General features: G+C 37.0%; 1 protein-coding gene across 4 annotated transcripts in view; it reads left to right on the top strand.

Annotated features, from left to right (window-relative positions):
- Positions 1 to 12,175, top strand: part of CDH11 (cadherin 11) — an 82,167-nt gene that overhangs the window by 41,264 nt on the left and 28,728 nt on the right. The gene's annotated exons all lie outside the window — the stretch shown is intronic.

The following is a 12,175-nucleotide window of genomic DNA, read 5'->3' on the forward strand; positions in this document are numbered from 1 at the left end:
TGAATCACACTAATTCCTTGTTTAAAACATCAGAGAACCTCTTGAAAACTCACAGCAATGTATCATTGAAAAGCAGAAATGTAACTAATTTTCTAACACGTAGGCTTGCAACTTGATTTCATCCGTCAAAAAGATTCATACTTTTCTTACTCTGCACCTCCATGAGTGAGTAATTAAGACAACATTTGGTTTACTTCTTTAATATTTTGTGCAATACTTCTGAGATGAAAGGAAATGCTCAGACTTGGGTTAGAAAAAAAATTGCAGTGGTGACTCTTGGGTTTCAGAGAAGGCGGCTGTAGAAAGTGTGGAAGTAGGGCAATATGGGAAACCCTATACCTAAAAATAGGTATATCTGCTGCTCTGCTGCTTTTAATTTTTCATACCCTCTGAGACTTTCAGTTGTTACGGTTGCTTCAACCAGTGATTCCTCAGATATCAGAATTGTCCATCTACAGAAGTATTCATGCCTTTTTTTTAATTTAACCTAACAGGGAAATACATTAAATGTATTAGATAACAAATACATAAATATTATAATTTTTATGGTCAAAAGTAAGATCCCATCTGAATTGCCTTGGATAAAGAGAGCAAAGCCAGGATATTAAAGCTCTTTGTCTAGCTGACTCATTCACAGTTTTCATGTTCAGTGCACTCTTGACAGATGCTTCATTTCAGTGGAAATGTCCTTAAATGGTGATAATCTTAATTCTAGAAGCCTAATGGGACAGCATCCTTGTGAGCAGCTATATAGGATATACGTATATGGTCTCTACCAACTTGTTAAGGTAGGCTGCAGCAATTACTGTGAAGATGAAACAGGGTGTATTTGACAGTGATATCAACAGCATTCAATTTAATTTAGTTGGGAAATCTGTGAGCTCCTTTGCTTCTTCATTAGGAATAGCTCAGCATATGAGATTCATATCCTGTCATTCACTGAACACAAGGTCCAAATTTTGCAAGCAATGCTCTGTTCTTTTTCACATGCAGCTTTTCAATTGAATGAAATTAAAGATAGTTCAGTTTGACCAAAGACTTCCTGACTAGGTTTCAAGTCACATATGGGCATCAAAAAGACGTAGCAAAAATACCTTAAAGTAGTTGTGCTTTCAGTTTCATTGAGGCTCCTGTCCATGCACTCTTATGTGGATCTTCTTGTAGTTTCTCATTGAACTGTTTCAGTTTGCCTCTTCAGGCACTTATATCTGCCTTAGTGGTTTGGCTTAGGGTTTGTTCTACTCTTCTTGTTCTTGACTTCAGAGCTATACTTCCGAACAGATTTAATTTTAACAAATTAAATGACTGGATGAATAACCTTAAACAAAATCTCCTCACTCTCAGTATGAATTTAGCAGACTGGATCTCTACTCAAGATTTTTTAAATTGTTTTATTTTTTACTGTCTTATGTGAGAAACTGCTGTATCTAATTTGGAAGACCTTTTTACATTTCAGAGTTTAAGCAAATCATTTCTGAAAGCAAGCTTCCTGCAGAGTGACTGTAGGATGTTCTCTCTGGTTATAGTGTGAAGTGGCTCCTTACAAAAGAGGAGGAACAAGCATGCTTTCGTTGATTATCATGTAAACCTGGGCATCCATATGCTTCTTAAATTCTCTTATCTTCTTTTGAAGGATCTTTCTTCCTTAAATTGTTTCCAGCTGTGCCTGTTCAGGAATGCAAATTTCCTGTTGCAGTATCCAGATAATCAAACAGTTGACAAAGTAAATATTCATGTTTAACTATTGTTAATGGAACAAAGAGGAACAGCACAGACAGAAAGACACAATTGAGCTCTTCTGGAGCTATGGTGTAGGCTTGGCTACTAGGTCACACCAAAGATGACCAGTAGTTTCCTTAAGTGGGATTATCCTGACTAGGGATTTCCTCTCTGTGCTGCATGGGGTCTATGTACTGAAGTTCTGAAGGGAGTGAGAGCAGGCTTGATTGAGTTTCTTGCAATTACATTACTCTGAAAAACAATTATATATGAATGCTTAATCTATGGGGGTCAATTTATAAGACCCCAAAAAAGAATACTGCCATAATTAAAAGTCTATCTCATACAGGATGAGAAACCTAGGTTCACTTGCTGGATATACAAATTCAGTGTTGTATAAATTGCCTCTTTCATATATAATACCCTTTTTAATATTTGTTTTTAATTGTCACATAGTAAACCTAGCCTGTAATAGGAAAAATACAGTGTTCCTGGCATACAGGGTAGATACTGAAAGGAAATTGCTGTGTTGCTTTGTTTCTGCACAAATGCCATGTGGAAAGGAGATTAGTTTTCAGTTGCATAGAATCACCGTCTTATTACAATGCTAGCATGTTTAATGAGGCCTACATATCTGAACAGAAAGTGTTACATCTCCAGTTGCCTGCTGTAGTCTGTTACATCTCACTTCAGTTCTGAACAAGTAGCCATTTATATAGGTTTTAAGCCCTAAATTTTTGAAATCTCAACTTCAACCCACAAAACTACAACACAGAACAAACAGCATATGTGCGGGATTAGCTTATTGCATACATTGTAGGTGGATATTGGTAGTCTAAATGGCATAGGCTCTTAGACAAGTGCAAAGTTTTTGATTTTAGTGGGGTGGTGGTCCAAAGTACATCTGTGGCCAGAGAGTGAAATGTCAAGTACAATTTGCTTGTGTCAGTCTCATTGCACATGTTCAGCTTAATGAGCTGGAGTCTGAATTTGTTACTTCTGCTTTACTGGTGCTCCTGAAGGCTTGCTTGAGCTTATTTCCAAGAACTTTTGGAAATATTGTTAGAATGGTATAAGAGGTATATTCTGGTCAAACAGATACAAGAGAAATCATTATTTTGTCATAAATCATCAAGGCTTCTAAAACAACTGAAGCTCAGGTCTTATTGACAAAAAATTTGTTTCTGCTCTAATGCTGAAAAGAAATGAGTTGTCAAACACTTAGCTCTGCCTTTTCCCAGCCTTCTGGGAAATTCCAGCCTTATTTGGGCTACAGTGTGCTCAACCCTGTATGCTCAAGCACCTCGGCTGGGCTATGTCACAGGAAACTCTGGAGGCTCCCTGGAGGCAAGAGGTTTACTAAGCAAAGGAATGACTGCACTATACAAACGGCGGGGACTGACCATAAGAGAAGAAAAAGACATTGGAAAGGTTCATACCTTGGCTAAAAAAATCACCAAAACCCCAAGTTCCCATGAGTCAAAACAACTTCAAGTATTTTGATATTAGTTGGGCAATATGTGTTCCTATATAATTAATTTCTGACAAAATTTCCATAGTTATTTTAAAGGTGGGAACCAAAAATTAAATTAACATTTTTCAGAAACAATTTTGATCTTCAAATCACTGATGTAATGAACTCATTGCATGTTTATTGAGAAAATTGATGTCATCTTTAATTATAAATGCTCTATAGTTCCTTTCTTTGGTCTTTCATAATCATAATAACAATACAAAAATACACACAGAGGACTAGAAAATCTAAGCAAAAGAAAAAATTATCTCGCACATACATATATATAAAAAGAGTACTGTGCACGTAGCCATTCAAGGTTTCATATGTAACAAAAACTGTCTTCAGTGCTACTCAGAAGCTCATTTACTGTCTCAAACGTGGACGTATTTTTTTATGCCACAAAGCAAAACAAAATGTAGTGTATTTAATTATTTTGAGACATTTAATCAAACCAATTGCTACAGTGGTAGTTACTGTTGAAGAAAAAGTTCTTAAAAATAGCTTCAGTAACTTTCAGGAGTACTTTCTAATATAACCATGCAAACATACAATTTATGTGGCTTTACTAATTTGCATAAACACTAATAAAGTCACACAAGTTGTGATTGGTAAAATCTAATATAATGCATAGGATTTTCCCACTTTATTCCTGACAACCTGCATTTGCAACCATTCAGCTACTTTGTTTTAAAATGGCTTTTCAATTATATTCTAGTGCTTTAGGGGAAAGCCTTTTGACAAAGGCATGGCATAAACCATTTATATTGCAGCTCCATCATAGTTCCCATAGCTAAACTAGACTGGACAGTTCATTAAAAAGAAAAATTAATAGTACAAGGTTGCAGGGAAACAATAACAGATTATGACTGGCCTGTGGCAGCCCACTGAATTCATGCAGTGGAATAAAAATGATTCCCTTGTCTCATAAATGAAGGTTTGTTCCAAGGTTTTAGGCTAAGTCTACACTTCTGTTCCTTCACAGGAAAAAGCAATACAGTTTCTTGTCCATAAAAGCAATACTTTGTAATTCCTGTAAGATTAATATGCACTCTTTTGGGATAGAAAGCACATATTTCATTATTCTTTGAATGCATAATAACAAACATATTATGAAAGAGAATAGACAAGAACACACTAAGCAGATGCATCAAAGAAAAAACAAACCTTCTCGGAGCTGAGAAGTGGCACAGAGGGGCCAAGTGAGGGCACAATCAGGACTCTTTCCCATCTTTTCTTGTCTAAGGTAGTAAGTGCCCCAGACCAGTCTAAAATTGCTATCCAAAATCGCTATGTGGCAAAACCAAAAGACTTATATTTCAGTGGCATTTCTTTAGATTCAGTGTAGCTACCTGTATAGCATCATCTGTGATTTAGCTCTTGCTTAAACTTATAACTAAATGTTAATGGCCTCTTTCTAGATGTTACTGCATATTTTCCTAATTTCCTCAGAGTTTCATGGTTCAGATTTTCTGTATAATTCTGGTATGCGTGGCAAGTACCACAAGCTTGTACTTTAATGTTGAAATCTGAGTTTTATTATAGCAATGCTATAAATTCCTGCCTTAGAAGATATTTCAAACAATGTAGGGTCTGGGATGGATTAACCATTTCTTTTGGCCAGTAGCCACAACCTTCTAATGAATTCAGCAGGATAACAGGGAGGCCATAAAACGGGAAGCCTGAGCCAATATAATGTTTGGAATCAAACACAGGACTGACCCTCTAGGGTATCCTCTGGTTCAGTTTATGAACACAATCTCCTTTTACAAACAACAGCCTAAAATACTGAAAAGCGATGGTTCTGGGATCTGATCTCATTGGACTTTCACAAGCTTATACTTATTATTACAAGAGAAACTTGGGTATTTGGCCTCCCATCCTCCCTTCTCTCCCCTCAAAATAGAAAAACAAATTACGTAATCTCAAAAGTCTGGTTGCTGGTCACAGGCCTCCTGGCTATCTTGGCATAGTTTCATGCTATAAGCTACATTTTCTGATCTGAGCTGCAGCAATGAAGCAAAAATAACTGGCCAACCAAGAGATTCTCCCTAGACCTCCAGAGCTGTTCTCAAACTTTCACTGTAGGCAGCATGCATGAGCTGCAGTGTGTGCTTGCACAGACATTTAGCACTCACTAGTGAGCTTTTCATTACAAGACCGAATACTAATTGCAAACTTCATTATTATGTTCTTCTGTTTGCATGTCCAAAGGTACTGCTTTTGTCTTCTCTCCCTCTCTGCCTTGCATAAGACACAGGAGAGAACAGCCTCATCACAGGGAGCAGCTTTTCGGTGAATCACAGTGATTCACTCCAAGGAAAGCTCAGAAAAGACTGTGTTGTGCTGGTTCACAGTAAAGCTAGTGACCCGGTGCCTACTGCTACTCTGCTGCTTGCAGGATAAACAGTACAATACAATAGCTGTGTTTTCAAGAAACCTTGCATAAAATGGAATGACCTTTTTTCTCCTTGTAGATCTGCAGCAATTTGATTTGCTTAAAAGTGCTTTTGCTTAACAATTATAAGGATAAGTTAAATATTTAAGTGGGGAAGCTTCTCAGCAAGGAATGGAATGGTAATGGTTCTTTTAAAAACTGTCAGAACCAACTCTCCTGAACAGAGGTTAGTGCTCTGCTGGCCCAGTCATTATCTGGGTTAAACTTTTGCTCCCCACATCCTGTTAATTCCTGTCAGCATGGGCTCCATTTTCTTTAATGTGAGCTCACATAGAGTTGATGATACTGTCTTTTGTTCAAGTGAACTACTTTGTGAGCAGTTAGCAGTGTGCTGCATCCAGGTTACAGACTAGGTTGCTTGATTCCTCCATCAGTTTATTATGCTTGTGTGGTTCATTTAGGCCAAAGGAACAAAACTTAAATGTGAAGCCAAGAATGTGTTGTTATCCTTGAAGTCTCCACAGTCTAAACAAGGAATCATTAGTCCAATATTATGTACAGTTAAGTGATACACATAAGCTTCCTAGCATCTACCCTTCCTCTGGTGTCACTCTGGCTGCCAGCTGCCTCTCAGGCAGTTGTCCTCAGCCTGGGCTGGACAGAGGGCCCTTGCATCCCAGAGCAGTATGATGATGGCTCCTTCCTCTTCCTCACTGTAGAGTCCACCTGGAGTCATTTTTATGTTTGCTGACACACTCTACATCTCTACACGTTGCTCTTTCTTTTTTTTTCATGGCTCTCTAGTTCCATATTGCATCCAGTTCTATTGTGAATGGTGTGTTACATGTATATCAAATATTGTCTTGTGTTATGTGCTCCCTGTGTTATCCCTAAAATAGCTTTTGGGCAGCTTCCAAGGTTAAATTATTTCAGTGGCCAGTAGTAGACCCCTAGTGAGTAGCCTGGGGTCTTCACTAACATGTTGTACCTGGACTTCAGAGCCTCCTCATATCATCCCATGTGTGACTCTATGCTGCATTTTATTTGAGGGTCGTAGGTAGTTCATTCTATACAAATTAGCTACTTGTTATTGTTATGTATTAATTACAAAAATATACATACAGCATCAGTATTACATCACACAGTCATCCAAAACTAAGCAAAACAAACTAACAAACAAAAACCAACAAATGAGGCAATAGTCAGGTGGTACTCAGATAAACCATTATATCCAAGCAAGCTAAACAAAACCAAGTCCCATGCAGGCCAGAACAAATCCAGATGAAGCCTACAAGTCCTGAGGCCTGTGCTTCACACAGTCTTTGTCACATTGCAAGCAATGCTAACACCACGTTCACTGGCTTACAAGGTTCTGAAAATTTAACAAGCTCATGGTACACATGGAAAATTATTTTTACACTATTTAATTAAACCCCTCTATTAAATAGGCATTCAGAAAATATATTAGTTTCATTTTTTACATAGTCATTCATGTTAGCATGTGTTAGGTTTAGTTATAGCTTTGTTTTCAAATAATATAGAAGCGCCTGCATATGATCTTAATAATGAATCTTCCCTGCTTATAGTACACATTTATCATTCCTTGGGTCTATATCTGAGCACTTACTAAAGCTTAAAGCAGAAGGGGTCCACATCATTTGCAGAAATAGCTTTAAAAGAACACGTTAATTTTTTTTGAGGCAATGTTTACCCTGACAGCCATTGCATTTGAACAAGAAATATGAGTGTCTGTTCAGAAAGATGTTTCCAGCTCTTGGATGAGTCCCCAAATCCAGTTTCTCCAGCTGGTGCCTGTCTGGTGCTTTATTCTCTCTGACCACTGTATTTCCAGGAAACTATTTTTGGCTGTAGGTGAAGGACAAATGGTACCAAATCATTCCTTTTCCTTTTTGCTCCCTCTTTTGAGTTTTTGGGTTCAAAGTATTGTCTTTTGTTCTTTGATATGGCAAGAAAATACAGGGTTAGCATTGTAGAAGAGCACCAAATCACCATCCGGGGATGTGATATTGTAAAAACACCATAAAGAAATTCAAATACTGATCCATGTGGGCTAGTCTTATTCAACCTTACATTATTTACCAAAGAGATTTAAAGGAAAAAGAAAGATAGAAGTGTTCAGCGCTACATGCTAAGAAAAGCAAATATCCACTGAATGGGTTTTATGTAGGCTTTTATAGGAAAAACTGCAGATTCTCTGTAATGCAAGCAAAACCAGCAAGCACCAGTATTGTATTCAGATTCTATGAAGGCTGAGATACCAGACTAGAGCAGAGAACAAGGCAGAGGTTACATCAGTCTGTTCTGATGGTTAAATCAGTGGATGCCACAGGTTGCTTGGCAGGCATATGGCCGATTTCTACATAGGAGACCCTTTACCAAAAATTGTAAGAAACTTAACTGAGGAAAAACAAACAAAACTCAATTCATGGCACACTCAGAATGCTGTAACTAACAATTTTAACCTGACTTGTAAACAAGAGGAAAAGTACAGATGAAATGGAGTTGTTATGCATTTGGAAATTCACTGGAACCGTGAAAGCCTCATTTCTCTCTGTCTAATAAGATAAAATTCACAGAGGTTAGAGATGTTTGAACTGGTGAATTGCCATGCAGGAACTTTCTTAATGGAGTTATAGTAACCTGGCCTCCAAGGCCTCATGCTCTTACAAACATGATGTATTTGTGCTTGCATGGAGAATGCCATTTTATACTATACACTTACCCATTACTCTTAGGCTTTCAGTCACCTTCATCTTGTCCACTTGCTTCTAAGACAGTAATTTGGGCTTCTAGTTCACACTCTCTCTCTTGGGCTTAACACATATGGTCTTTAAAAGCTTTCTATTGACTCATAACTTCCATTTGCTTTCTATATACGCTCCCAGGACTGTCAGCAGTCATTTTAGTTTGTTTCTTATTTCAACTGTCAGGTAGACGGTTCCTTTAAAAAAAAAAACAACAACTAGAAAGGTCTGGAGTTTGTAAGTATTCCATCACTTTTCCCATAAATGTACAAATGTAGTTAGAAAGATTATGTTTGGTGACAGACTCTCTCATCTCTCTTTACCCTAACTGTTCCCTTTCCAGAAAAAACATAAGTACTACAAGAGCAATTTATTTAATTGCCATTATGGGAGATTTCAAAGGAAATTGGTTGGATTGAAATAGTGATATCACCCCGGCAACTTTTTGAAAAGAACGTTTTGGTACAAAATATGCTGAACATTAGGGTATACTTAATGTGAAAAGAAATGTGTAATTCTATCCTTTTGACTGAAGCTTTCAGTCTTTTTTTTTTTTTTTAATGTATACGTGTATGTTAATTCTTTTTGTTGTTATTATTGGCCTCTATTTTTCTTCCATGAATATGAATTCTTTCATGTGTAGTTGCCTAATACTAAGGTCATTACATCCCAAAATTATGCTGCTTTCAATCCAGCAATTCTACCAAGTGTCAGGTTGTTTTCCTGTTTCTTTTCCTCAAGCTCATTTTTAAGTCACACATCACTGGTCTCCATTAGAGAGAAAGCTATCTGTTACTGATCCAGAATCTAAAGCTTTACTTGACCGGCCATGTGTTTATTTACATACAAGTACTTTCCTACTGTCCTGTTGCTTAACAAGGACATTAGTGATCTAAGAATGTTGATCTAAGCTGTAAATATATGCCACAAATCCTGATTATTGCTCTGTTAAGGTCAAGATGTGCATTTGACAAAAAAAAAAAAAAAAAAAAAAAAAAAGTAGAGTATTTCATATTCAAGTAATGTGCTTTCAGAATATATCTAACCTAGCTGATTCGTAGCTTCAGCAATGAATAACACTAATCTAACTAAACAAATGCACATTTTTTGCCAGTTTCCCATGATCAGCTTTCTGTGGAAAATCAGCTTCTGCAGCTAGTGGTTTTACGCAAGAACAGCTATAGGTTCAAGATATTTGAAGCTTGCCTCTTCTGCATTATCGCGTAGGCCCCAAGCATCGTTCCAACTGCAGGAAGCCACTGTTTCCCAGCTCTTGTTAATGGTGTTTATCAGAAGAAAGCAATGAAGTGGTTTGTCACAATCACCTGTAATTACAGGTCAGAAATAGGCCAATCCATACTCTCTGGGATTTGTTAGTGTTCCGTATGATCGGTTAGAAATATAAAATTGAACAGGTTTGACTTGGAATGAATTATGTTCATGCAAAATCATTTGCTCTTTTTTGCACATGTTTCACTTGCATGAAAAACGAATTTTAATTGCAAGCTGGCAAGCCTTTTTTTGCTTAGCATCTATTTATATGCTTAGTGTCTAATTGCAGCGCCTCAGCACCTCATTGCCCTTTACAAATTTTATTTTATTTTTATCATAATACTGGGAATTATGTTTTAGTCCTCATAGCTTTGGATCACATCACTTAGAACAGTGAATATACAAATGGCTCCTCTGATTTGTGCTCAGAGCAGATCACACCGCACAGGGAGCCAAAGGGAAGGTTATATCTAATGAAGGCATTGTTTGTTTGTGCATGTGTTTGTTTGTTTTTTTAAAGTGCAAAAATTCTACGGTGACTACTTACAACAAGACATCCCAGGAAATACTCATGAAAATATTGTTTGAATTATAATCTTGTGATTTAATGGATTTTAAGTAATCAGTTAAATCTGCAGTTTTGATCTTGTCTGCTTTAGCCTCCCATTAGGTACCTAAACAGTGATGGTGTCTTTTATTAGAGCTATTGACACTGCATTAGGAATGGGTTTGAGTATTCTGTTGTTATTGCCTCATGCTGTTGAGCCAAAATAGTCTCTCCACAGACAGTATCTGCCTATGAAAAAATTAATTATTGATTCAATTGTTCATTCAAAATATCTCAAAGTGGCTTTTATGCTCTTTACGGAGGAAATTTGCACTCAACTCGAACAGTTAAGCAAGCAATCAGAAAGAACCTTACATGTGCATGGCTGAAGGATCTGAACTCATCCCTCTGCAGCTCCAGGAAAGCTGAGAAAAGGAGGGGAATTTGATTAGAAATTTAGCTCTCACCTTTCTTTCTCTGTCAAATGTATTTGAAAATGAAAGAGATTCTTGGTAATTCACTAACTTGTCAAGTTTTATAAAGATAAGTGTTACAGAGAATCTAATTATGTGAGCCTCTCTAAATGAGAATCACAATGGTTGCTAGACTTAAACAAACTGCTATCTTTTCAAGGTGGTTTGCATGTGCTTCTGAAGTGCGATCTTCTGTCAGAAACCTTCCTACTTGAGGGAGATCAAATGGAAGGGGACCAGGGGATCAAGTAGTCTAGTAGAATTATATTCAAAGTGGCAAAACATTTTGTAGAGGAAGGCTCTGTGCAGTGAAGAAATTGATTATAGATTTAGCAGTGCATTCCCTACTCAGATGTTTTGCAGAAATAATTATTTCTACGATAAACTGGAATCACTTTATTTGAAGAAAAATATTTTTAAATTTAAATTGTTGTTCTGGAGAGGAAAAAAAAAAACTGTATGGGAAACCTCATTCTAAGGTACTTCTATATATAGGTAAATGTATTACACATGCTGTGCATGGGGTATGCAAAAACTATGCAATATCTGCATTGGGTAACTTGTTTTCACTACATAGTAGGACTTCAACCAGAATAACCCAAAAGCTTTGGCACTATAAAATGCATTGTAGAGAAAGACGTTCCATAGCTTTTGTGCTCCTTAGAGTTACGTATTGATGTTGGTTATATAAAGACCACGCAAGATGCTATAATTGTCTGGCATTTCAACAGCACTGCTGAAGCTGTAAGTACAATACAGCAGATTCAGTTTAGATTTCTGATTGCGTGGAGGATGTTTGCCCTTCAGCAAGAGGTTGTAGATCAGAACAGAAACTGATCATTTGCTGGAATTTGTTCTGGCTTGGTTTGGTAGCTGAATAGGCCTGCCTGTAGTCGTTAGTTTTTGCTAGGTTCTCAGTTATCATTCCTTAATCTTGACTTTCTGTCTCATTTTTGTCATAAACCAAAAAGACCCTCAGTCACAGCACAAGTGTTAGTTATAAATTCTTAGAGAAAAATAAATATTCAGGGTTGTCTTAGCATGTGAGCACTGTATTAGTAGTTGGAAGAAAGTTGACTTTAGATGCCACTTACTTCCTCCTTGAGGTGTCATTTATAACCACTTACATAATAGGAAAATACATTAAAACTAGCATGGGCATAGGCTGCAGCTATATTCAGCTTTGAGTTTACAAGAAATTATAAGAATTCCAGTTTGTCTGAGATGCACGAGAATGCAATTACTATTTAAAATAAACTCTACGAAGAGCTTAGTCATTACTTCAAATGACTCTATCAATCACCATGTTCTTTAATAAGACTACCTTTCTTATGCTAGTTGTTTTCCTGTAGAGTTTATGCTTAAAAACAGACAGCCTCTGTCACATTTATCTTAAGTGGATCTCCCTGGGGCAGCAAGTAAATGTAAAACTCTGTTTACAGCCATTTTTCATTTCCCAAGCCTTTTAATATCACTCTCTCAGGCTTA

Source organism: Aythya fuligula, chromosome 12, assembly GCF_009819795.1.
Source record: "Aythya fuligula isolate bAytFul2 chromosome 12, bAytFul2.pri, whole genome shotgun sequence".
Classification (NCBI taxonomy): domain Eukaryota; kingdom Metazoa; phylum Chordata; class Aves; order Anseriformes; family Anatidae; genus Aythya; species Aythya fuligula.